General features: G+C 40.1%; 1 pseudogene; it reads left to right on the forward strand.

Annotated features, from left to right (window-relative positions):
- The first annotated feature begins 310 nt into the window (after positions 1–310).
- Positions 311–3,308, forward strand: LOC148102077 (uncharacterized; annotated as a pseudogene).
- Positions 3,309–27,130: the final 23,822 nt, after the last annotated feature.

Consider the following 27,130-nt stretch of genomic DNA (forward strand, 5'->3'; position numbering starts at 1 on the left):
GTGTAGGAATTAGAATAACATGGCAGGAATACAGTCACCTTCATTTAACGAGCACCATCATTACAGTGGAACTGAAAGAGATCTTTTACTGTGTGTTTAGAAATGCAGATAATGAGCTGGAGTTGCTGGCACTTCCCACTCCCCTCTAGCTACAGGAATGATGTTGAGTGCATGCGTGTACGTCTGAGCACACGTGTAACGAACAACCTTCCCCTGCTGGCTGTCAGCATCTTTTTCTTATTGATAATCCTCGTGTTTCTTTTGAGCCTCTGAGTGCAGGTTGCATTAAGTTGGTTTCAGTGTTGCTCACATGGCCCATGCATGGGAGCATCCTCAGGCTAGCTTGTATGAAGCAGAGTACAACATACCCACCTTGTTTCCAACACCAGTCTCTGTGGTACAAACATCCTTGTACACATTAGCCTCACAGTTCAGCTTAAGGAAAACAGGTTATTATAATTATGCTTCTCAGGCATAGTTAGAGGACGCATAGCCTTTTCTAGCAGTTCTTTTCAGAGGTCAAGCTCTAATCCTTCAGCCCACATACAACACAATGGCAGACACGTGGTTAACAAGTAAAGAGCCAACAATGAGAATTTTCTTTTCCTGACTTAATTTTATATTGCAAAACTGTTACAAAGCCATGGTAACTATGCGTCATGTCTAATCTGCTCAGGTTAATGCGTAACACAACACATATACCACCAAACTGGTGCCTTCTGACTAATGGTAAATGGTAAATGGAAAATTCTTATATAGCGCTTTTCTACTCTTCTGAGCACTCAAAGCGCTTAAAACTAATCAATTGTTTAGTAAGTATCCTGAAAAGCACCCCTGGCAGCAGTGAACTGGACAGTAATAGGGTCTACATTTCCTTGTCTTTCTTTGAATATTAATAAGAATTAGAGATTCTCTGTTGCCTGAAAAAACTTTTATAACAGCTTATTTAAATGTTCTGTAAGCCCTTGTATAGTGACACAATCCCAAAACAGGGCACCTAAATCTTTTTAAAAACACCCAAGCATCCTGGATCAATTTATATTTGTTCGTCTCTTTGCAGTTCAATAGTTTAACACCTAATGATAGATTTGTGAAACTAATAATTTTATTGACTAAAAAAGTCAGTATTTTTGCCAGTTTTCTATCTTGGCTTCAAATAGACTTTCTATACAGCACTTTTCCAGACATACTGACCTTACAGACACACTTTCTTAGGTGCAGCAGCTGTGATGTTGTCGGTCTGCATTATGTGTCTACCCTCTTCATATTTTCTAATATTATATTTTTATCTTCTTTGTGAAACAAGCTGCTCTGTTGCAAGTAGACATTTCTTTTTGTAGTTGGTCATGTGCTGCCAAAACCACATCTTTCATGTGAATGAGCTCTTAGCTAGATTTAGAAATCCTGGGCTGACTTATGAGTTGATAACCACCTTCATGTGGGAGCTTAAACTAAATGGTGAAGCTATGTTGTACCGAACTTGCTTCAGAGTGTTGAGCCTCCCCCCTAAGACAGTCTACAATATTGCATTTATAAATATAACCAGCTCTCAATGATGGCTGCCAAGGCTAATTGAGACACACTGTGATTATGACTTCAGCCACTGGATGACATAGCTGTCACTGCTATTGTGCTTTTGTTGTCATAATTCTGGTGCTGACACAGTTTTTTTTATGCCTGTTACACTGACTGTGCAGCATTGTGTATGTCCGCCGAGACAATGTGCTGGCTTTTCACTGCTAGCGTATTTTACTGTACTAGTTTACTGGTACCACATTTGTCAGTGTTCAAAACACACTACAGCTAGACAGATTCCTAGCACCACAGACTGAACCACAGCAGCAACTGTACTCCAAGTGGTAACCATATCCAGCCACAGCTTCACCTGTCACAGTCATGCAGAGCAGCTGCTGCCGTTTTATCACATATCACATCATCTGTCCTTTTCCATCCTATCTGCACTAAAGGATTTTTCTTTTTACTGGCAGTCTGTTATAAGTGGGTTGAGCCAAACAGAAATGCAAGAATACGCCAGAAAAAACATTCCTATCCCAGTCTTTTGGAGGCTCTATAGAAAACTAGCTAGCAACCAGGGAGCATTTAGCAGCTCAAAGAGGGTCAAGCTCGTACATTTCAGTGTTTTTTTTCCGGACAAAGACAGACAACTGTCCCTTCAGCAATATAAACATTAAGCAGGCATTTTGTTTAGCAGACAGTCCTGTCATATCAGATAACATAAATTTTAGCTGAAAGTGTGACTAATAAACTGCCAACTAAGTGTAGGCCGGAGCACCATGTAGCTGCAGTTATTATTCTGCAAACATGTCAGGCACACACAAGTGAGCAACAATTAACTTTTCCCTCCAGATTCTGTCCTCTAATGGGTAAACTGAGAGGGCCAACCAAACATTAGAGGCTTCCTCAGATTATATAGTTGCTTTAAATCCCACTGTGTTCTTCAGCTAAAGGAAACCCTTTTTAGGCTAGCCTAAAAAGGCTGTAGTTTAGTACAGGTCCACAGTGGACCTTTTGAAATTTAGAAGACTGTCAATCACCTGTGCAGATAAAATTACATAGAAATAGAAGTCTCTGTCATGAAGGCTGTCGGTTGTAGGTTAAGGGACCAAAATGTTCCATTTTTCATTCTGCTGTCATCCCTTATGTGGCAGGTTTATAAAAGAAACTCAGGAGAATCTTCTCCATGGATGACATTCCAGTGCACAAATCCAGCCACACACTCAGACAAAAACTGGCTCATCCAAAGGACAAAACTCCCAAACACCAATTAAATGCTAAAGTGTATGCTGTGCAGTGCAGTGAGACGGCTCAGACCTCTACATTGGAGAGACCAAACAGGCACTCCATGAACGCGTGGCACAGCATCGAAGAGCCACCTCGACAGGACAAGACTCAGCTGTACATCAGCATCTAAAGGACAAAGGTCACTCTTTCCAGGAAGCTAATGTTCACAGTTTGGACTAAGAGGCCAGATGGTTTGAAAGACAAGTAAAAGAAGCCATCTATGTCCACTGCTAGCAACCATCTTTGAACAGAGGGGGTGGCCTATGACACCAGTTTTAAGAACCCTTCCTGGGCACATTAATGCCCACTCACATCTTGGGTCAGTTGATCTCAGTAAGTCGCATGATAGGGTGAGGCAAGGTCTCACGATGGTTTCACCCAAAATCTCGGCTGATAATGACCCACACCCTTTTTCACACCTTGGCTCATGTGATGCGGCACATGATCAAAAGTTGGTCAAAGACTATCTTAAGAGAGAACGCCCACTAGGGCTTAAATACCTCTGACTCTCCACCAGTTGCTCTTAGAGCTGAAGAACCTTCTCGGATGAGAGGTGAAACGTCTTCAAGAAACTTAAAGAAGTCCAGATGCTTTTCTTTCCAAGCTCCTTAGACTATGATGACCTGGATGACTGAGAACCTACACAGATGCAATCCAGAATAATTCTAAAACAAACCAATGACTCACAGAACAATTATAGAAAAAAAAAAAACAATAATAAAATTCAACTAAATATTAACTACAAGTAGAGCTTGAGGACAATACTGCGTTAAACACAAAAGCCCAAAAATGACCCAACAAGACACACAGACCACAACAGCATCTGGTGTCTTCTAGCGCTCTGTGCCTTCCATCTGATCCCTTTCAACTTGACTCATCATCCTTCCTGTGAGGGGGGTTTGGACCTCCAGTATGTTGTGGAGGGAGGGATACTGTCCAAAGGAATACTTCATTCCACACTCTTTAATCCTGGATGCTTCACTAGTTGAGGGAGTTCCACAAGGTGCATTCTGAGAAGTCCATTGGTGTGCCTCGAGGCACCCATCGAGAGAAGGGTGCTTTTGGTTATGGTGCCAGCAAAATCTGTCCTCCTCTGCCTTTTTTTAATGCTCTCTCCCTTTCTCTCTGTGTGATCAGCCTTAGGCTGAGCCTCCAGCTGTGCACCTGTTCCCTTTTTTCTCTTCAGGTGCTGTGTGAAGAACCAGGTCTTCCACTTGTTTTCTGCCCAGCTTCACAGTTACATTTTGGTAATGTTGGGCTCAGATTTGTGTTTGATCATGTACCTACACTGATGTCGCGTCTCCTTTTTTGTTTCCCTTTGGTGTGCTTTGGACCTCCCTGCCTGGAATACGCTTGAATTTTGGACTTTAGATTTTGGATTCTGTTGTTGGATTTCCTTCTACAAAAGACAGACTGGTTCCCACAAAAACTCACCTGACTGCCTCCCCACTCTCCACAGCCACACAGTCACATTCTTACTATGTACCATTACTAAGAAAAGTAAGCTTTCCCAGTGTGATTGTAATAAACATGTAATAAACATCCCTAACATTTATCTCCTGGTCTGAGTTGAGTATATAAGATGTAGTAAATCATGACATTTCTACATCTAAAATAAATTTAATGTTACAACATTTGCACACCTGTGCAGTAGGCTGGTGCTTGTCATCAGCATGTTACTGCAGTTTTTATACTTTGCAAAGCCACCCAGTGGGTGACCGTTGTCAGGCCAACTCTTGTCCATTGTTCAACACTTCACATCCATCATTTATATACAGCATATGGTTGATATATGTTTCTGTATAAATATGTTAGCAAAAGAAAAACGCTTGAGGTCTCTCAGAAAAAAAAATGATTATGTATCTGTAAGTACAACATCTTCATTTTACAAATCTCATAATAATCACTATCAGGCCCCACAGTTTCCTCTGCAGCTGCAAATGCACTACACAACGCCCTACACAAACACAGATACTGTTAAAATGTATATATTTAGACTAATATCCACAGTCTGTGGTTCATAAATGTATCATTTTGCACCATGAGATCCTGTTGTCCTTCTGCCTTGTGTGCCATTATTATAGTCTGTGAAGCCCTATTAGGTTTCAGGTTTCGGGCCAATACAAACTCTTAAACAGTTATTGGTGGCTGAAGTGATTCTGATCATCATAATATCACATTCCCTGAAGGGAAAAGGAAAATTTGATCTTTCATTTTTGGTCTCTTTGTTTTATTATCAGGGATTCGTTTCATTTTAGAAGGACTGACTGTTAAAACACAAACAGTGTGCTGAAAGGAATATGTTAGTTTGGGGAATATTACTTTTGTCCTCCAGAGCCAAAAAGACGTCTGGCTGCCTCTTAAGTCTCTACATTTAGTTTCAGTGTGTAAAATTCACAGTGACCTTAATGCTGTTCAAGGGTAGTAAAGAACAGAAAGATGTGAGGAGGACAGAGAAAAAGAAAAAGCAACCCTTTCAAAACAATAACAAGAACAGTCTATGTTGCAATTATAAAAAAATCGAATCATTTTTTGGTAATAAAACACAGATCATTGAATTTTCTGTATATTGAATACATCATTCAGTTGTTTACAGTGTTGGCTGGAAATCTCTGTGAAGCCCGAGGCAAATGATATCAACCAAATCTAATTGCAGTCAGGAGTGAGCAAACCTGGAGTCCAATCAATGAAACAAGGTGTGTGTTACAGCTGCTTTGATTTATATAAAACACTTTAGGTTTGTTATTCATGAGAAGCATCTGCTGATGTTAACCATGCCTCTCAAAAAAAAGAAAGCATTTCAGAAGACTTTGTATTAAGAAACTTTGATTTGCATAAAGGTGGAAAGGGGTTAGGAAAGTAATCTCAGAGAGTTTAGATATTAATCATCCAGAGTTTAAAAAACTGTCAAAAAATAGACTATTTAGTTCCAAATTTAATCTTATTAAAAACATAGCTTGTGTCCAACTAAGATGACTTCAAAGGGCTCAAAGGAATCTCCGGAGCTGGTGGTGCCAGAGGAAAGGTCATGGCATCAGTACAGTCAATATGATTCATTCCAAGGGGACCACGAGTGTCTCCACAAAATTCATTGGCAATCCATTAAATAGCTGTTCTGCTTTTTCTACTTGGACCAAGCATCATTACCACATAGCATAGCTGCAAAAGCATGAAGCTGTCCTGGTTAGGAGAGTGCTGGTTCAGTTACAAGTGACACAAGTGTGAACACAACCATGGATTCAGTGCCAATGGAAAGTCAAATAGGAGCTTAAAAGTCCAACAAAGTCCACACTGAGAGGTGGGGTGCACGGTGGTTTCTCTAATCAAACACAGCACTCTCTCAAAAAGACACCACAATTAAACCCTATTAGACCGCTAATTATGAATGTTAGGTAAGGTTTTCATTTTGTTTACAGTTGTGGGTTGGTTAACTAAGCACACAACTACATGGTTGTGTTTAGGAAAGGATAACTGTTGGGGCTAGCCTGAGGTTGTTGCTTTAATGACAAGAGTGTTGAGTGAGATTCAAGAGTTAGGGGACCCAGCTTAGATCACCTCAGAAACTTATTCTGAACACGCAACCTGATGTGGAACTGGTCATGTTTTGAGTTTCAGTTTAAAATTACTCAACAACATCCTCTGCATTCTCTGCAATTCTAATACAGCTTCTCTGCCTAAGAAGTGCATGCATGTGCGTGCAACAAAGTTACATTTACGTATACAAACTGTATACGTCACACTGTCATGGGAATCTGCATGCGCTCAGTTGGTGCTGCAGAAAAAGTTTACCAGCCAGTAGATTTAATTTCACTTTGATCTCTCCACATGTCACTAGGCTATGGGACATTGTCAAGCCTTAATGCACTGATTAGCTTAATGTTTTAATGTATCAGGTTTAAAGTTTAACAGCTGTAATGTGCAGCTGCTATGCTTTAAATAAAGAGCGGCACTCAGAGGGCATTGAGTGGTCAAATAAAAATATGAAGCCACAAATTCACAGGACCTTCTGCCCATGTGACACTCTTATCTTCTTTGCAGCAACTTTCTGATTTTTCCGTTATATTTTGCTGTGTTGAATGTTTTCACAGTAAAACATGAATGAAGTACAATTCATCTGAAGCGCTCAGGGCAGGTGGATGCTTGGCGATTTAAAAAAAGAAAAGCATGCACACCCAAAGAAAATATGAGAAACCTAACTCTACCCATTCTACCATAAAATAAATTAAAAATTAAATCCTGGCTTCCTCATCTTTTATTATCTGTATAAGTAACTGTGGTAAGAAGAAAGTCTGTTCAACAAGATACTCTGAATCCTAGCCCATCCTCTAGAGAGTAAAACAATTAAAAAATAAAGAAAAAAAGGAGGTTACATAACTAGTATGCAAGCTGGCCATAAACTACTGGCCAGAATCAAGCAAAGATGGTTGAAATGAAACAATGAGAGCCATTCCCAAATCCAAACCTACCAGAATGACAAGCTGGTGACCCCTTAAACCAGCTGCAGATTAATGCTATGGTGCAGTCGAAGCATGCGATTGGGCGCTGGTCCAAACAATTGTGATGGAGGGTGGGACAAAGGAGAAGCAGTCAAGGGAGATGAAGTCAGGGCAAAGAACGAGTGCTGGCACCAATCAGACGCAGAGGCTTCACACAGTAATTAATATGATGAACAAACGCACATGGGGAAGGAGTAAAACCCAGAGCAGTGCTGCTGTAATTTTAACACAACTGTGGTGTTTTAACATATTTCCATGAGACACAGTGGATAATTTGTAATGCTGGGATAATGCTAGCACTCTGTGTGTGTTGCCAGCATCGCTCTACTGTCGTCTGGTAGCTTAAGTTGAAAGGAAAGCTATGTTTCAAACCACAGAAACAGTTCCTTTATTGCCCATTCTGCTTCCACAAGCGTGACATACATTCCCCTGTTAGTTTCTTTTACTGTCCTTTCAGAAACCTGCGTCTGTGGGAACTGTCAGACATAACATCCATGGATATACATCAACAGCACAGTGCTCCACAACAGCAACAACAGTGTCACCAAGAATCAAAAGTACAGCAAAAATATAAGTGACCCTCAGCTCATATCACCTGGATTTGTTTAACAGTTATATTGCAGTAATAAACGACCTCTGGGAAGGGAAGTCCACACTGTGCCTCCATCCTGATGATACTTCTTTACTGGGTAGTCATGTGTGTGTTAAGCTCGTGTGGTTGGTTGTTTTGCAGAATCCCAGGAACATGTTAGATTTAGTGTGCAGCTCAAGGACACTGTCAAAGACAGTCAGCAATGGGATGTTCTCTGAAAGTACCAGGATGCCCTCTTTCACCGTTTTGGCAGCAGAATCTTGATTGTCCTCTGATGACACTCTGTTCTTGACCCCACGGTCGTGCCCTTGAGATGATCAGTGCAAGCCGTGTTTGTGTTGCTACTTTGTTTTAGAACAAATACTGCTCTCACGTGTGGATTTACGTTGCGCTGATTATGCTCTCTGTCGCTTTATTTGCCACTTTATCCTCCCTTGGATTCCCCTCCACTGGCCTTGCTGTCCCCAAAGCCCCTGCAAGGCAAGGCAATCTAACCCTGCACAGGAAACCAGTCAGCCTGTTATTGCTGGCAGCCAATGGAGCGGCCATGTTTTAATATTTATCCTCCAAACCCCTCGTACCACATAAATCAAGGGTGCAGAGGGGCAATACTAGAACTTACCCACTGTTAACAGAAACCGCAAACGCCCTTGAACAGGAAGAAAAGGTAAATAGTGGAGCAGATTGGCGGCAGGGAAGGGTTCGGCAGTGCCAACACAGAAACTGAACCGGTACGTCGATAAACGAGGAGAGGGAAATTCAGAACTTGAAAAGAAAATGAAAAGAAAGATGTGCTGTTCTTGATTTACACTAATCAGTCACATGAAGCCAAAGGGATAATAATTTATAACACTTTGCTTTCATGACAAATGTTATAGACATACCGACAGCTGCTTATATAGACACTGTATATCACTGTTCAGCATAAACAGTGGAACGCTCATATTTCCAAGAGAAGAAGAAAAAAACAGTTTTGCTTGGAGATAATTCCACCTATTCATTTATTTGGGGGATTTTATAGCATTTCAGTTGTCATATGACATACAGCATATCTAATGTGTTTCTATGTAGATTCCTCTTGTGAGCCTTGCAAAGTTTACATAATCAGATTTCGGCAGACAGGCTGAAATTGCAGCCAGGAGAAACATTCCCAAAGGACATTCGGGGTTCAGCATTTAGTTCACACAAACTGAGGTATGGAATCCAACCTGCAAACATCTGGCAGCCACAGCTACACACAATAACCGAATTAAGCTATGGCGAAACAAAACTTCATTATTATTATCTGTGATGTATCCTCTCCTAATTCCACAGTGTCAGCAGACTCCCAAACTAAAACTCACAGCTGGATTCTGTCTGTCATTCCTGAAGCCAAGAGCAGGGGTGTAGTTAATCCTACTGGGCTAACAAATTGCCTCTTATCTCTCCTCCGAGGAATCAACTTGTCAGATTTCGCAGATAGTGCTCATGCAATGAAATGGCACAGTGCACTCCGTTTAACCACTTGAAGCCATTAGCGTGTCATGTTGGAACGGCTCAGCTCCCTGGGTCCTATAAACCCAGTTTCAGCTGGGTGCGGGGATCGACAGCCTTGGAAGCATAAACTGGCGCCCCGACATGGTTCCTGTCACCAGCTAATATGTCAGTCATCATATTTTTTGATCCGCCACTTAACACAAGGGAAAACACTCAAGCCATTCACTTCTGACCCTTGAAAAAGTTCCAGTTTTTTGCCAGAACTCTAGTTCAGTGTAAAGCCAGCCTCTCCCAGAATCCCTACAGCATACAAACATCATGTTACAGCAAACTGATAAAGGGCAGAGGCTTTGTATGCTTTTGATTTTGCTCATGCTTGCGTTGTAATTTAGTTTCAGAGCAGGGGCATAAGTGTGAGGAAACACTGTGCGCATTTCCCTCATAAACTCTCCGGGCGTTCATGCATATCTCAGTCGATGGTAATGACTGTTTCTAGGTGTGCTAAAGCCCAGTGTCACAGGGAGTATCTGGTGTCAGGTACGCTGCACGTGCTCAGCCCTCCTCGCTTTTATAGAAAGCCCAGATGTTTGTTAGAAGGTTTAAAGGCAGCTGAACCGTGGCGTGGAGCTCAGGCTGTGTAGCAAGCCGTAGCTTTTAGCCTGCTACTCTGTTATTACAGGTTGCTAATTCTTTTCAGGGGCGTGCAGTTTGAAGAGGAGGTATATGGAGCTGAGAATAGTAACAGCACCCATGGGGCCGATAATGTCAAAAGCAGTCTTGATCAAACCTGCACGAGTCTGAGAGGCTTTTTATAATTTCTTGCTTATTCTGAAAGAAGGAATGGTTGCTGGTTTGGCCGAATGTTCATCTGTGTGTGAACAAGCACCCCCTTGAGTGCTCTTATCAGTGTAATTTTGTTAGGAAAGGCAAAAAGAGAAAGGTAGACAAATTAAGTAGCCGATCAAAGAAAAGAAATCTAAGAAAAAACAAACTATACTATCTATATAAATGTGTAATCTGATTCAAGAAGTATAAAATATATTGGAAAAAAACATCTTCATCCTTCATCTACCTGGAAATAGTTGAGGAAGATAAAAGTTCCAGTGTGTCATAAGTAGTTTTTCTTGAGATGAGGACAATTTTTAAGTTGGAAGTCTTTATGGTCAAAATGGCAAACAGCATAGGAATCTTTTCATTTTAAAGTTATCCAGCAATATTATAACTCAACCTGACAAGACTTTAACATTTCTTTGTTTCATTGTAAATTTCAAGCCAACCTCGAGTCAGATCCGCTTCACATGCCTAGAGACCGGTCGGTGACCTCCCATTTCCCCATCTAGACAACCACTGGCTGTCAGGGAAGGTTGTAGGGGAATATTCCTGGTCTTCTCTTTTTTTGCCATTCCTTGACAGGGACAATTTCGAGCAGATGGGAAAGTGTGGACAGAAAAGCGAATGATGCACAGCAAAGGGCCTGGGGTGGATGAAGTCCAAACCACTTTAGTAATAGATCAAGGCTCAGCCACACTAGAGTAAAAATAAGAGGGCAACGTCTTTGTGACTGGAAGAAAACAGTTGCATGGTGACTGCTGTGAATTGTTTTGCGCATTTGGCGATCGATTGAATTTAGTTTCACCACCAAATGGTCATCCAGGAGCAGTGTTGGAACTAACGCGTTATTAAGTAACGCGTTACAGTAACTACGTTATTATTGTGGTAACGAGCACGGTAACTAGTTATTATGTCAAAATCAGGAACACGTTAGTCGTTACTGGGATTTAGATAGGGTCGTTACTCGTTACTTCGTGTGGTGGCTATCACGGAGCTTCCACAGATTCTGTAACATTAGCAAGTGGTGGAGGCAGCAGGTGGATGAGGGAAAGGGGACGCAGAAGGAAAAGAGACCCGAGGCGGCCGCCGGTCCAAGTGTGAACTGAACTTCAGGTAAGAAGTTATGACCTGCAGTCTATCTGGGTCAGATATAAACCAAGTTTAGGTGGAGTTTATTTTCGTTATTCTGACTTTTTCCGTACTGCGTACTAGCTAGCATGACGGAGTTTCTATACAGCTGGGTGGGTGCTATGAAGTTAATGATGTTGAACTTTATTTTGTTCATAAGTTATTAGAGTTGCCAACCGTCCCGTCTGGTATTCAGAGAAAATATTATGCGTTTCTTATTGAGGTGAAAAGGAACAGTTTGTCCCGTAATTCAGCTACAATGAAAAAGACACAAAGCTGGATTTATTCTGTCTTTACGCTGCACAGCTGCCTCTTCTTCTCTCATTCTCTCCCCCTCCCTCTCCCGTTTCTACTTCAATCATGAAAACTGATCCATGATCAGCTGATCGGCTCTCTTGTTTATTTATCGCCCACTTTGCGCCAGAAAGAGGAAACCAGCCGATGTCGCGTTAAACAACAGCAGCACATTTAAGCTTGATCAGCTGTTGTTAGAATTTATTTAATATTAATTTCTAGCATCAGCTGATGTTTGCTGGAGCCACAGCTGTAAAGCTGCTGGTCGTGATGTCGGTTTGGTTATCTGGTGAGAGGGAAACATGAAGATGGAACCAGGAGATGTCCTTACTGAATCATCAGAGCTGAACAGGTGATGGAGAAACAGGTTTACCTTTTAGGTGACATAAATGAGTTGAAGGGAAGTTATGAACTGTTTCTGAGAGACAGATAACACCAGGATCCTTTTTTAGGTAGCTGACAGCTGGTAACTGTGCAGGTGTGGATCTAGCAAAGTGTTGCCAGGGGGGCCAGGTAGGGCATTAACAGGGAGAGGGGGGCACAAAGAAATACTTTTCTTTCTTATTCTCATTTAAAATGTCTAGCTTTTAAAAAATAATTATCTGAAACTTACAACAAACGATTGATAGATTGATGCATATATACCATCAGGAAAGTGTACATCACTGTCACAACAGCATTTGTTTTCATTCAAAGGCTTTATGATTTTTCCTATAATGGCGGCCGGTCTCTAGTCAAAATGCCCGGGCCGATTTTTTGTCCCAGTCCAGCTCTGTATGCAGCTCATCTGCAGTCTGGTGTTACCTACATCTTTCTATTCAGAAGGCAGAATTTCCAAGTTCTGAGTACAATCAAAGCACCACGACTGCAGTTTTTGTGTTGGATGTAAAAGGCGCACATGACGCTGTGACGTAGGATCATGGCAGCAGTCAATGACGGTCCAGGTGTGGGATTTCTCTCGTGGAAATATGCACATTATTTTTTTTTCTATTGGTAGGTGGCACAGTGCAGTTGTGGCAAGTAAGCAAGCTAGAAGACTGGCAAAGTTATGGAAGCAACACATTAACAAGAGAATTCTGAGTAAAACCAAAGTTACTTTCCCTAGTAACTAGTTACTTTGAAAGTAACGAGTAACTTGAAGTAACTGAGTTACTTTTGATAGAAGTAACTAGTAATGTAACTAAGTTACTATTTTAAAGTAACTTACCGAACACTATCCAGGAGTGACCGGATTCGATCACAAAGAGTCATGGTGGGAGGCAACCTGTCTCTAAAAAACCACGGTCCGACTCAAACTGAGTGCAATCACTTTCAGGCAGATGATTGAATTTATAAACGCAGTCGGATTGCCAACACGTTGCAATCAGTCTGGGTCGGTCTGCGCTGATGATGAGTACGACTGGTCTGCAAAGTGTCTCTTTGCAATAAGGGATTTGACTTAACTGCTTGTCCACTGGTCGTGTTCTGGTCACATTCACCTTTCAGTTAAATTGCCATCTTGTAGAAATGTCATTATTAATGGAGGAATTCCTACCTTTTTGTTTGAAATGTAGGCGGTTCTGCCAGGACTCTGAATATATATAGTTAATGTGAATCACAGACATCTTATTCTCATTGATTTATCACAGTTAATCAACATATTATAAAAACAGATTTTCTGTGAATAGCTGCAGTCCTGGTCTCTGTCTTTGAAGCAACCATTTCAAAGTCAACAAGATCACAAGTCTGTTGCTTGCAATGCCGTGGTCTCCAATCACTATTTTTCTTATTGTAGCATAAGCACTTTTACCAGGTGAGCTCCAACAGCACCCTTCAGGTGACAAATTAGAGGAAAAAACAGTGTACCATCAGAAAACTCATGGCAGTCTGGCTTTTGCATCCCTGAGTCAAACCTTTGTGGTAATTGAGACTGAAAACCTGTGTTTTTCACACAAGAAACTGATCAGGATTCAGAAACTATAAAGACCTTACAGCAAAAATCAGCTGTAGTATTGGCATCAATAAAATCTTATACATATCCATCCTTTTTGATGGGAATATTTTAATCCTTGACGAGAACCACACCCATAAGAGAAAGATGATTTAAAAAATGCCACTTACAGCGCTGCAAAGTCACATGATCAACTGAATATGAGTTCAAGGTTGATTTTAAAAAGCCATCAGCCTGTATGTGTGAGCATATACACATTTCACTAACTATCAGGGAGAATATAATGAGAAGCAGTAAAGTGGGGAGGAAACCTTGAGTCAAAAAAGAAAAGTGGAAGATCCTTGCCCGAACATCTTGGATAACTAGGTGGAAAAATCTGTGTCACAGGGCGGCGTTGCTGACAGTGGCAGAAGATGACTCTCATGGACCAGCTGCACAGTGACAAACAGCAAACAGCATGGTTTTATCCTGCTGCTGCTCATGTTAAAAGTATTTCCTCCTTCTTTTACTGTCATCTTGTCTCACAGTATTGCCTCCGAGACAAATCCCCGAGTTAGTCATGAAATCTTTAAATAAATTCAGTCGAATCTGTCATGGCCCTGGGTTCTTGTTTAGAGTTTGCTGAATTTTGGTTCTTGGTGTTTCACAGTGTTTCTCTGTCTTGCTTCACTTTGTCTCATCTATGTGTCAGGCCTTTTATCCTCTTGGTTTCCACTTCTTTCCACGTCTTATTTTAGCAGTCCTGGGTTAAAGGGCAGGCTGTATCTAAATGGAGGACATCATTCAACAAAATCCCGAAAAACAGTTCATCAAAACACAAAAATACCAGCAGGCTTAAGCCGATAAATGGGATATTTCTGTAGATGTTGTCAGTATCACTGTGGGCATCACTAAGGGAAAGGCTTTAGAGTATAAACAGAAAAGGACCAGGCGCAGAGTGCTTGGATGTTGAAAGTGGAAGTAGCAGTAGCAGCCAGACAAGCCAACAGGGTACCTTAGAAAAGTGCGCAGGGAAGAGCGATTGTGGTGCTTGATGGGCCTCACACCAGCAAACACAAGGACTGAAAGCTGGCTAACACTGCAGGATGTGGAATATTTAAATTTAATAATCAAGTCTGAAGTATAAAACAGAGCAACCCAGTCCTGTTTAGTAAGTGATACTTTTCTGCAGACGCTCTTTACAAAAAAGGATACGATTTTTCAATGTCAAGTGGCCATTTATTCTTCTGCATAGCCCGTGTACATAATCAAACCTTGTCATCACAGAACCTCCAACCTAAGAAAGCTCAAGTTTCTCCTGCCCCTGCACTTTGCTCCACTTTGTCACCAGATGAAACTGCTTTTAACAGCTTTATTTTTTTTGCCTGACCCATTCACACCCCAGCTTTTTTGTCCTTCCCATCCAGGCTCTATTCATATTCCCCTTTTTACTTTCTCCACTCCATTCTCCAAAGTTCACCTGCATTCCCCCTATCCCATTATCAAAACCATTTTACCATGCCGAAGCGGCTTGCTGATTCCTCCCCGACACGAACAGCCTGCCTTTCATAGAAAAGTGCTCCCTCTCTCTCTCCCATGAATGCATGGTATTAATAGCATCTAGCATGCAGCTTTCATTGCAGTCTCACAAATGGAAATGTTTTGTAGGAAGGTGTACATCTCACATTTCTCTCAAAAGGAAGTCAGAGGGGTAAGTGCCACACCACTGGCGCTATTACATTTTTTTTCAGGGTATGGCTGAATTATTGATCACATTAGTCTAAAAGAGTGGCAGCTCACTGATCAATAACAGGCCCTTAAGGTTCCATTAGCTGTATTGTTCAATAACGACTGGTTCTTTTGCGACGCATTCAATGAGTCTTTAAAGGCAATACTCCCTATTAAGTGAATTCAGGCCATATGAACCCTCGTCTAACATAAAGGTGACATATGACACAGTGGCTTGCCTGCATTTCACTTTTATTGAACACATAGCTATATTCAGATTGATCCCGCTGAATCAGCTGACAGATCTGACGTATTCCTGTATAATAAACATGTTACAACTGACATTTACACATCCAGTCAAGCATCCAATTTGGGAGAGGTCAGTAGGAAAGCCATTAAATTCATCGTGGGCAGTAGCACAAGTAATATTTATTCATCTGACTGGCCGAGTGCTCGCATAATGTATCGATTTATTCTGAAATGAGACTGAGTGAAATAAATTGAGATGGATACAGTGGCAGATTAGACAAAACATAGAGTGGGCTTCTCTCTTTTTGATTCCCCATTTATGGATGAAAAAATGATTTAAAGACAAAAAGGGAGCCTCAACCCAACATCACCTGTTTTGTTTTTTTAATGCCAAAACATAAAAAAAAGTTTCAAACACACACCAATCAAGAAATGATGTTTGTAGATTTAACAAAGTATTACAGAGTCACTGGTTCATCTGTGTTGTGCTATTAAAATAATAAAATGTACTTGTATCTGTGAAACAAAGAAAAATTTGCTTCTCATAAAGCAAATTATTTGGACAATTTGTATTTTAAACTCCTTTCTGCATATAAAGATATTTGAACATCTTAGAATAAAGGACAGGAAACAGCACAGGAACAAAAGAGATCAATTAACAAAAGTATTCCTATAAAATATATTGGAATGACCCCACTTGGTCATTTCAGTCACTGAAACAGCTTGGTCTCTTGAGGGCTATCCAACCTAGAGTCATGGCACCAATAGTGCCATAAATTGTTAGGAAAATATATTAAAGTATTGAGGTTTCTCTTGTGCCCTCATGTGCACATTGCTCAGGAGTTGCTACCATATTGTAGTAAAACTTGAAAAAGTGCAACACATAACAAATTTGGCAACAGTTTGTTTTCAGGGTAAAAAGCACAACTTCTCAGTTTCACTACAGCTCGGAGAGCAGCTGGTTAATATTTGTAGATATGTCCATCACTTCTGTTTAAACTACCACCATTGCAATTTGATGGAGACCAAAGCCAGACCAAAGAAATTACAAGGACGTAAAGAGAATACATATTGTGCTTGGAACATTAGCAACCATTTTCAAAGCAACTTCTGTCAACCTCCAGGCAAAACATGCAACAGGTGGAGGAATAATTCGTTTTCCCTAACAACGACCAGTGTCTAGGCCTGTGTGGCTATGACCGTATGCATTTGATCCTATATTATCACCATGATTATCAATGTTGAGGTTGTTTTGCAAAACAATTAATGCAATACACACTCTTTAAGTAATGCAGTACTGTACATATGTAATTACTCATTAGAGAAGGTCATTTGTTACATTATTTTCTCGTTACTCTGTAAAATGACTTGAAATGTATTTAACACATAATTAGATGTTAACAATATAAACCTTAGGCTGCAATTTTACACGCCAACACAAATCCCTATCAGAATGAGGGCATACATATGATCTCGTAGTTTTTAGGTATGAACACAAAACTACGGAAGAGGATTAGGGCCACTGGAAAAAAAAGTGGGCACGTCGTTTTTTTTCTTCTTTTTCAGAATTCTGAGATTAAAGTCAGAATTCTGAGAAAAAAATTAAAGTCAGAATTCTGACTTTTTTATAAGAATTCTGACTTTCATCTCAGAATTCTGAAAAAGAAGAAAAAAAGACGTGCCCACGTTTTTTCCCAGTGGCCCTAATCCTCTTCTGTACAAAACTAGTCCAAAGAAAGCATGTTAATGTTTTGAAAACAGGTAGACAGGAGGCTCAAGCCTGATCACTCGTCACTGCCTCTTTTACCTGTGGAAGGTCAGGCTCTGGCTGCAGGACTAAGGTCACCATACACTCAGCTTTATCATCACTCTGGGTTCTTGGCTAGCTTTGTGTTAGCATCAAGGGCGTATATTTGGCATGGACGGAAGGGACGTGTCCCCACCAATATCCAGCGATTATTGAATTGTCCCCACCAATTATTTGATCTCTTCGAGTAAAGAAAAACAAACCCGATAATAAGAAAAAAACCGATCTGTCAGTGTCTCATTCAGCAAGCTGAGCACAAAGAGTTAAATTACGTTCTCTACTGGAATCCTACGTCATGTGACAAATATGGCCAATATGATTGGCTGTGCCTTTCAGGGAGCTCTGTTTAGTTTCAGCAGTGGCAAACCTGCGCTGCGAACAGTGTTGCCAACTTAGCGACTTTGTCGCTATATTTAGCGAGTTTTCAGACCCCCTAGCAATTTTTTTTAGAAAAAAAGTCGCTAAAAAAAAGACGTGAAAGACATTACAAAAACAATAATTGCTAAAAGAAATTTAATTTGTAGTTCTAAATAAATTCTAAATGCATTTAGGACGTTTTTTGCTCACTTTATGTCTCGTCCACGATGTTATTTCTCTCTCCAGCAGCATAGGTTACAATTACATTAGCATGACCAATTATGCAAATTAGGTGATGACGTCATTTAGCGACTTCTAGCGACTTTTAGGACAACCAATAGCGATTTTCCTTACTGAGGAGTTGGCAACACTGGCTGCGAAGAGGAGAGGAGGATGGCAACGCAAAGGAAGAACCTGGATATAAGAAATTGTTTTTCAAAGAAACCTGTAAGTCACTTAAAGTCAAGTTCACTCATATAATGTGTCCGTCACAATAACGTTACAGGCTATGCTAGGCCATACATGCCAACACTCACGATTTTTCCGGGGAATCCCGAATTTCAGTGCCCCTCCCGAAAATCTCCCGGAGCGACCATTCTCCCCCCAATTTCTCCCGATTTTCCACCCGGACAACAAAACTGAAAACCATATCCCAGACTGGCCCAGCCAATTCCAGTTTCCAACAATGGTTACTATTACTGCAGCTACTTAGTTTTAATATTACTCTTATTACTCTTTCTGGGTCGCAAAATAAACTTTTAACACATTTTCAGGCGAGAATATAGCTGTGTAAACATCAAATAACTTAAACATGTTATTGTTTGGCCTTTTTCAGTGCTTTAGTTGTGTTTTATTTGTTGGTGAGTAAATCGTTTTGGCTGAGATTAAAGTTATTAGATTAAATTAGATTAAATAAAACTTTATTAATCTCTCGGGAGGATTCCTCCAGGTTCTCACACAGCTGAATAAACTGCTGTGTGAAAACAGAAGTTTATTCGACCATCTACGCCAGCGTCCGGTCATATTTTAGACAGCAAGGAGCAGACGGCAGGTGACGTAATTCTGAAGGCTAGACCGTCCAATTTCACAGTAGCTCATTTCCGGTCTACCCGGCTTTCGGAGGACCCGGCCCACTTAGACCACAAAGGCCGGGTCTTCAGGTGGACGCAGCCTCTGAATTTGGACACACCCGGCCTGTTTCCGGCTGGACAATAATAACGGTGACATTTAACTTATTTTATCCGGTAAATAAACACTGTAAGATTCAAGTTTTTTGTATATATATGTACATGTATCCCCCCAGCCCCTTTGTCTCCCTAATTCTGAGGTCTCAAGGTTGGCAAGTAGGTGCTAGGCTTGGTCCACATCAGTCTAAAATTGTATGTAACCATGAATAATGTGATGCCATGTCCACCAGGAGAGACTGGGCAGTATAGATGTAAAACAAATATGCCAGCAGTTCATTTCAGCTAACGAAAGGAGCAGGCATGTGTTTGTTGTGTGGGGCATGTAGTCCATGTCTGTTGCTGTAACAGTAGTTCATGTTTAGAATAAAACATCCCAGCTCACTGATCTGATAGAGGGCAGTAGTGCCTAAAATGTTGCATAATGTTGCTGAGAGATCTTTTACTTTGTGGTAATCTTAGATGAGTAGTTTTATGGACAAAACCCACCAGATCATTCAGTGTTCCCTTAGTGCTAATGTGTCAGAAATGTTGGTGTACTATAACTGAAGAAATGTTGTTAAGTCCTTAAAGTCATATTCTTTTATTGTCATGACTGTATTTGAAGCTATTTTTACTTTTGTATGATATCTGATTTATATGGAATATGGCTGAAGTAAACTAAAGCCTGAAATACTTAGTCAGTCATTTGTTTAATAGTAATTTAACATTATATAATTCACATATAAAACTATGAATTGTAATTTTAAACGGTTTGAAAGCACGTAGAATAGCATATGTAGGCAAGTGTATTTCTCCTTTTTTTTTTTATCAAGAAGCAAAAACAAAAAGGAAAAAATAAGAAACAGGGCAGGGTTCGATGGTTGAATCATCCGTCCCCACCAATGCCACAACCAAATCTACACCCTTGGTTAGCATGCTTTCTGTGCAGATGATGAAATATGGTGATTGTATTTATAAGTAGCACAAGTTAACATAACATGGTTATTGGTCACATTCTGCAAAATCTCATTAGTAGCAGTAGATCTATATCTGCCCTGTGATGGACTGGCAACACAATGGATGGTGTCCTAGGCTCCAGTCAGAAGGACCAAACATTGAAAAAGAAATTTAAATACATTTATAAGACTAAAATGTTTGAGATGATGGTAAGAACACTAAAATAATGATATGATGTCAAACTCGATCAGTGGTACTGATTATTGGAAAATGTGACAGTACTTTACCGTTTGTCACTTTTTCTAATACTTTCACAGATGATGCCCATGCATGATCACATACAGTACAGTGTGAAGTCATACAGTATGCAAAATGCATGCAGGAGGCAGATGGGGCAAAACCAAAAATACATAATGAAAAGTTAGTTTAGCAACTATAACTAAAAGTAATGATAAACATTAAAAACTTTTTTATTATCACTCAGATATAAGCCTGTTAGCTTAGTTAATGTGTGTTTATGGCTGTTTAAATATTATTGCTAACATTTATCAAGCTCTGTGTTTGACATGTATTTAGAGTTTCGGCTGATAGTGGAGCAGACTGATTGCTTTGGATGGAAAATGAACCACATTGTTATGAATATAATTTTCCGGGGGGGGGGACACAGTTGCAGAGCCATTTTCATAATCCTCTGTGGCTCATCAATAATACTATACAATAATACGTTAAGTAAAAGATAGTACTGATGGCTTTCTTGTTGCTTACAATCTGCGAAAACACCTCGAAGTCCTGCATTTTCTGTTTACCCCTATTTTGTTTTCATTTCTGAGTTTCCATTTCTGTTTTAATTATACTGACACTGATGGCGTGGTTTGTTTACTTTATGTTGCTACTTTACTGAAGAGGAAAAAGAAAAATTAAGGGCAACAAAAGGAATGCAGAATGGTCTGTTAAGTAATTTTCTGATGGGTACCTATTTTCAGATGACTAAAAATGAGATCTGATTGTGTTTTTTGTTTGATTTTGCTCACCTTCATCAACATGCAGGATTCCTTCCCTTTCACTCTCTTCATCGCTTTGAAGTCAGACTTTATTTTATTTTTTCAGGACCTTTGTTATTTTTTGCATCTATCCTCCGAAATAAAGAACCTTATAGCCTTTTTAGCGCAGATGCGACAAAACATGATTTTCATGCCTTGTAAACAGAAATAACAAAATTTTGCATATTTAGTTTAGAGTGTTGCAGGGCCTGTTTGGAGAGAGACTCTAGTGTTGTTCAAGCAATCATTTACAGATGTTCCCTAAATGCCTCACATGTGGGAAATTATTAATTTGGTGCTTTGAAAAGAGTACAGCTGTAAGGAGACACTGGTTGGATGCGTGTGTGTGTGTGACTGTGCCTCTTCAAAACATAGCAGAGCAGATTGTGGGTTGCAGTTTCTTAAGACTTGCTCATCCAAACTACACGAGTGAGTGACTGAAGACATTTGTCACAGGAAACCAAAGGCAATAAATAATAAAATAAAAAATTGGAAACATCTATCTTTGTGAGAACAAGTTTGAGTTTTAGACAGTGTCAGCTAGAAGCTAGAAGCTGGGTGTCTTTTGTTTTCTATTAAAAGGCCAATGTGAGAGTTAAGATTAAGTGTTAAGGTGTGGTTTTATTACCAATTTGTGCTAGTTAATGCAACTGCTCATCTAAATGACCTCATTCGTGGCAGTACACTTCCCCAGATTCCCAGCAACACTCCTGCCAAGTTTCAAGAAGATTGAACAAGTCCTTGTTGAGTTAACTAAAAAAGAGCCGAAGGAAGACTATAAGATATTAATATATTATGATATTTGTTGATTTATTAGGAAGCTACCCTGAGTTAGGTTTGTATTTCTAGTCCATTGCCTGGGACTAGACTGGCTATAAACCACTTGATCATTTGCTGGTGCCTCACTGATAAATCTATATCAGGGGTGTCAAACATAAGGCCCAGGGACCAGAATTGGCCCGGCAAAGACTCCATCTAGCCCTCTGGATGACTTTGGAATATGTGACAGAGGACACAGATTTTTGACTTTTAACTGTATTTTCATGAATTTTACCCCTTTTCCCCCCCTGATAAAGACCGCCCCCACTAGCATTCATATTGCATTAAAATAATTAGGTAATAAATGTTTTTTTATTATTGACTATAGAAATTTCTTAAAATTAAAAAGTCTTTTAAAATAATAGTAAATCAAATCAAATTTTCTGTCAATTCAGTACTTTTTTAATTACTGTCTGAGCAATGAGCAATGTAATCGTGCACATTTATTTATTCATGCTGACAGATTTCTTTCATTTACTACAGCAGAATTTCTTTATCATGTGGAAAACTGTACTGTTGAAATTGCACTTTCTTATATTAATTGCTATTAACTGTGTCATTAAACATGTATTTACACTGACAGAAAGGACATTTTTTGGTTTGCATCTTAAGATTAAAGTGGGCTGTATGTGGTCGATGATATGAAATGAGTTTGATCTATATGAATGTGAGTTTCATATTTCCTTTTTACTCGATAAATATAATATTTAAAATCTTGGCTATAATATGTTTTATGATGAACCTGATGAAGGCCACAAGCCAAACAATAAAGTTGGCCTTTATACCACAGTTGTTGCTGAAGCTTGTTACTCTTCAGACGTCTAGACAGCTCTGATCCATGCACCTTGGAAGTAAGGCTTCCAAGAAGGCTAGAAATTTTGCTAGAAACCTCCAGTCTTCCTCACAAGTTTATTCAGCCAACCTGCAAGTACTGACTTCACCCCCAGTGCCATTGCCAGGACCCTAAGCAAGATTAGCTTAACTTGTTAACACACTAAACTAAAACGGTGAACATGAGTGACATCCCTATATCCCATGTTCAGTTAGCCTGCAAACTTCCCATTAAATATATATAGTACAGAAGCTGGCTGAAGGTGATAGTCCCCAATGAGAAGAACCAGCTGGCGCTAAATGGCTAAAATTACTTACTTCTAGACAAAAAGGGCCCATTTTATTTTAGTTTCAAATATCTATAATCTGTAAGTACATCTATGCACTTTTTATTTTTCCTACAGCTGATTTAGAATAGAATAGAATTCAATAGAATAGAATTAAACTTTATTGTCATTGCACATGCACAGGTACAGGGCAACGAAATGCAGTTTGCATCCATCCAGAAGTGCTTTAGCCGTGATATAGATATATTTCAATATATATTAGCAATAATATAGATATGTAAGTATATTACAGAAATGGGTCTATTATGGTATGTTATAATGTACACGGTATGAAGTATGTTATGAATATTCTATAACTATAAGTATGTACATGTAGTGAGTACAAGCTATGTACAGGCTATGAACAGGATATAAATATGAAATAAAAAAAACTATACAGAAATCTGAGATATACAGTTATACAGAAATGTGAACTATGCAAGTTATAAACAGTTGTAGGATTAAAAATGATCGTATGTACAGAATGATTATTTACACAGAACTATACAGTAGTGCAGTTAAGATAAGTGAGATATGTGGATAATTTCTACAGAGGTATATAAAGTGCTAGTGGTTGTGAGTGGTGGTTCAGTCCATGTTATTATTGTGTGTTTGAGGGTACAGTTGTCCATTGCGTGTGTGTGTGTGTGTGTAGGTGGTTGTGGGTGTGTGTATGTTCAGTCCATGAGTTTAATGTGGGTCAGATGTCAGGAGGCAGAGTTCAGGAGTCTGACGGCTGTGGGGAAGAAGCTGTTCCGGTACCTGGTGGTCTTAGTCCGGAGGCTCCTGTAGCGCCTCCCAGAGGACAGGAGGGTTAAGAGTCTATGTGATGGGTGACTGGGGTCTTTGATGATTTTCCCAGCCCTTTTCAGACACCGCTTCCTGTAGATGTCCTTTATGGCAGGAAGTGGTGCTCCGGCGATGCGCTGGGCAGTTTTCACGACCCTCTGCAACGCCTTCCGGTCCGAGGCAGAGCAGTTCCCATACCAGACTGTTATACAGTTGGTCAGGATGCTCTCGATGGTGCAGCGATAGAAGTTCACCAGGATGTCTGAGGACAGGTGGTTCTTCCTCAGAGTCCTCAGGAAGAAGAGGCGCTGGTGAGCCTTCTTCACCAGCTTGGAGCAGTTGGTCGTCCAGATGAGATCCTCGGAGATGTGGACACCCAGGAACTTGAAGCTGCTCACACGCTCCACAGCCGTCCCCTTAATGTGGATGGGTGGATGTGGGTCAGCATTCCTCCTGTAGTCTACGATTAGCTCCTTGGTCTTCTCTGTGTTAAGCAGCAGGTTGTTTCTGTCGCACCACTCAGCCAGACGATCCACCTCCTCCCTGTAGGCCTCATTGTTGTCACTGAGGCCGCCTACAGCATTTATGCCATAAATGCTTATTTAAGGATTTCTAAATTAGCATTGTCTGAAGCCTGCCGGTTTCCAAACAATAAGCACAACGTAGCAGTCGTGTCTGTTGTGATTTAATTATCAGGTGGTGCTGTAAGTTCGCTACTGATGCTCTTCTGATATTTAAAATAATGTAAAGAGGCTCATGGTGGATGACACACAAGGTATTTTAATAATATCAAAACACCACAAAGTTTATGGACAGCAGCTCTTCAGGGTTTCATTCATTCTAGTTTGGTTGAGATGTGTCTCTATAAAAGAGGAAGTTCAAAGGTAGCAGTTTAGAGATCCTACTAGAGCTTATCTGACATCAGCATTAAGCTTAAATCAACACTTTGCATCTGCAAGCATGTATTCAGACAGACATTAGACTATGTGAAAAACACTGCCCTGTAATTCATTTGACTGGAGCACATCCAACAGCACCGCAGGAGCGGCAACGCCCACTTGAGGCTCAAGATGATTTTGTAATGATGAAGCTTCATTTCTTGAGTTTACATCACAGCTCCTACTTCACTGAGTCAGAAATGAGACCTTTGAAAGTGAAGGTAGAAACACAACACACAAGGTGATAAAGAGTTGTAGTTTTGTAAAATGTGTATGTGGATGAACCAAGACAATCAGCTAAACCCTGAAAGTGTTAGCTGTAGTTAAGAAAAAAAAACCCAAGTGATAACTATGACTTGATACTGACATTTGTGTGGTATTTTAAAATTTGGAAACAGAACATTAGAACTGCTCATACGTTACTACTAATAACTTTATTGTTAAGACGACCACATAGTAGGTGCTGGGATTTCCTGTTTCTCTTTCCTGTAAGAGAAGGATCCCTCATTTCTCTGGCTGGGCATGTAACTTCTCTGAGATGCTTTCTAATAAAATCTTCTATGGTTCAGTATTATTTACATTTTTATTCCATGTGTAACCTCTACTGCTGATTTTATTATTTATGTATGCATCTGTCATATTATTTCCATTATTAATACTTTCAGGATTTTATTTTCCTGCAGCATATAATGATGTACGTGTCAGAGCCCAGTGCTCCAAAGAGCTGTGTGCCATGTGCTCAGCAGGACCTCTTCAGCCTTTTTCTTGGACCACTGACTGTGACAATCATGATGGCAGGAAAATCTTTGGGGCTGTAATGAGCTAAAATTGAACAGAGAGATGGTTCCAGATGGTGGTGTCATCGTGGTCCTCGGTCCCATCTCCAATTCAAATCCCGGACCGGCATCCGCATAGATTGGTAACCAAGGATGCCATGGCTATCTCGAATCACAATGGACTAGCATTGAGTGGGAAAGAAAATACAGTCTATTATTTCATCTATTATTTGCTTTTCCTTTAGTGAAAGGAGCTCTTTATTTTTTTGGAGAATAAGAAGAATTTGGGGATTCAGGTGGAAGAGAATAAAATAGAAAGCATCAATCCAACAAGGCATGTACACAATGCATTTCATCATGTCTGTATCTGTTATCTTAATTGCACGGATAGATTAAATTTTTTTCCAAAGTGCAACTGAATTTTCAAAATGTTTTACTCATTTTTTCCCTGCAAAATTCAGCGTTTTAGTACTCTATAATTACTTCCTTATAGCAGTTTTCACGTTTGCTGCTACATGAACATGCTGGATATAATATTGCAAGGCGACATGCAGTCATGAGCTCTCTTTTAATGTACTTAATTAAAACAGCAGGAGTCAATTAATGTTGATAATTAACAGCTACGGCAGTTGTAAAGCCTCTCTTACATTTCTGGCACAGCACTTGTTCAAGATCTGTTAAGTTGCTAACTCACCTAGTGGTCTATCATGATAAAAATGTCAGCAGAACTCATGGATACAAGCAGCAGATGTACCCTAGAATCATCCCTTAAGACTGGGTGAGGAGTTTACACAGTTAGTTGTGAGATGCTGAGAGTGAGTGCCTGACAAGCCCAGTTGTAAGTAAGCTATTAAGACTCAATTGTACACTGTGTTCCTGTTTTTCTCCAAAACAATAAGTTCCGTTGGAGCAGCCTTTCAAATCCTCTCTCTGTCTCTCGCTAGCAAACTTGACCCAGACAACAAAGTAAAGCTAGTTTTTGGCTACAAGTCCGACACGGTACCTGCATATTAGCCAGAGGTCCCTTTACTACGGTTTTATGCCTTTACGGTTTGTAGCCGCGGACTTGTTTTATATACGTGCGAAATAGTTTTCTATATGAGATTGCTGCAAAAAGTGCAGCCTTACTTAATGTCCACCCTACTGTTACTTATTTTATATTAAGATTTAAAAATCTAGTTGGTATTGGTATGGTGAGTAACCTTCAGTAATAGTAATAAATCACATTCATGTAGTTGTAAACAGCATGATAATATATTAAGTAATCCAAAGTATTCAGAATACGTTACTCTCATTGAGTAACGTAACGGAATACGTTACAGAATACATTTTGGGGCATGTATTCTGTATTCTGTAGTGGAATACATTTTAAAAGTAACCTCCCCAACACTACTGCTTGCTTAGGAGGTCCTCTGTGTCCCCCGTAGCAGAGACTGTGGCATCTACACAGGAAGTGATTTGCATTTTTTGTATCACTTTGCCACCGATGGTTGGTTGCTAGCAGACATTCCTGTCTCCAGGTGACTCCTCTAATATATTTGCAATTGTGTCACATCTCAGTCAGCAAGATCTTTACTCTCACAGGTGGTCGCTTCAGTAACTTACCTCGCCTTTGCAAAAAGTTTATCTCAAGATTTGCACACTTTACGTTATCAGCTGTTATGTTGCTCGATGTTGCTTGGAATCGCAGAATGTGGTTGACTTTTTGTGGTGTCTAGTCGCGTCGTTACTGCTAATCACTTTCTGTGGATGGTATTTGACCTGGAACTGGATGATAGATGGATAGATCTCTTCTTGTTTCTAGCATAACTGACTGGCC

Source organism: Neolamprologus brichardi, chromosome 7 (genome assembly GCF_056152115.1).
Source record: "Neolamprologus brichardi isolate AB-2024 chromosome 7, ASM5615211v1, whole genome shotgun sequence".
NCBI classification, from domain to species: Eukaryota; Metazoa; Chordata; class Actinopteri; order Cichliformes; family Cichlidae; genus Neolamprologus; species Neolamprologus brichardi.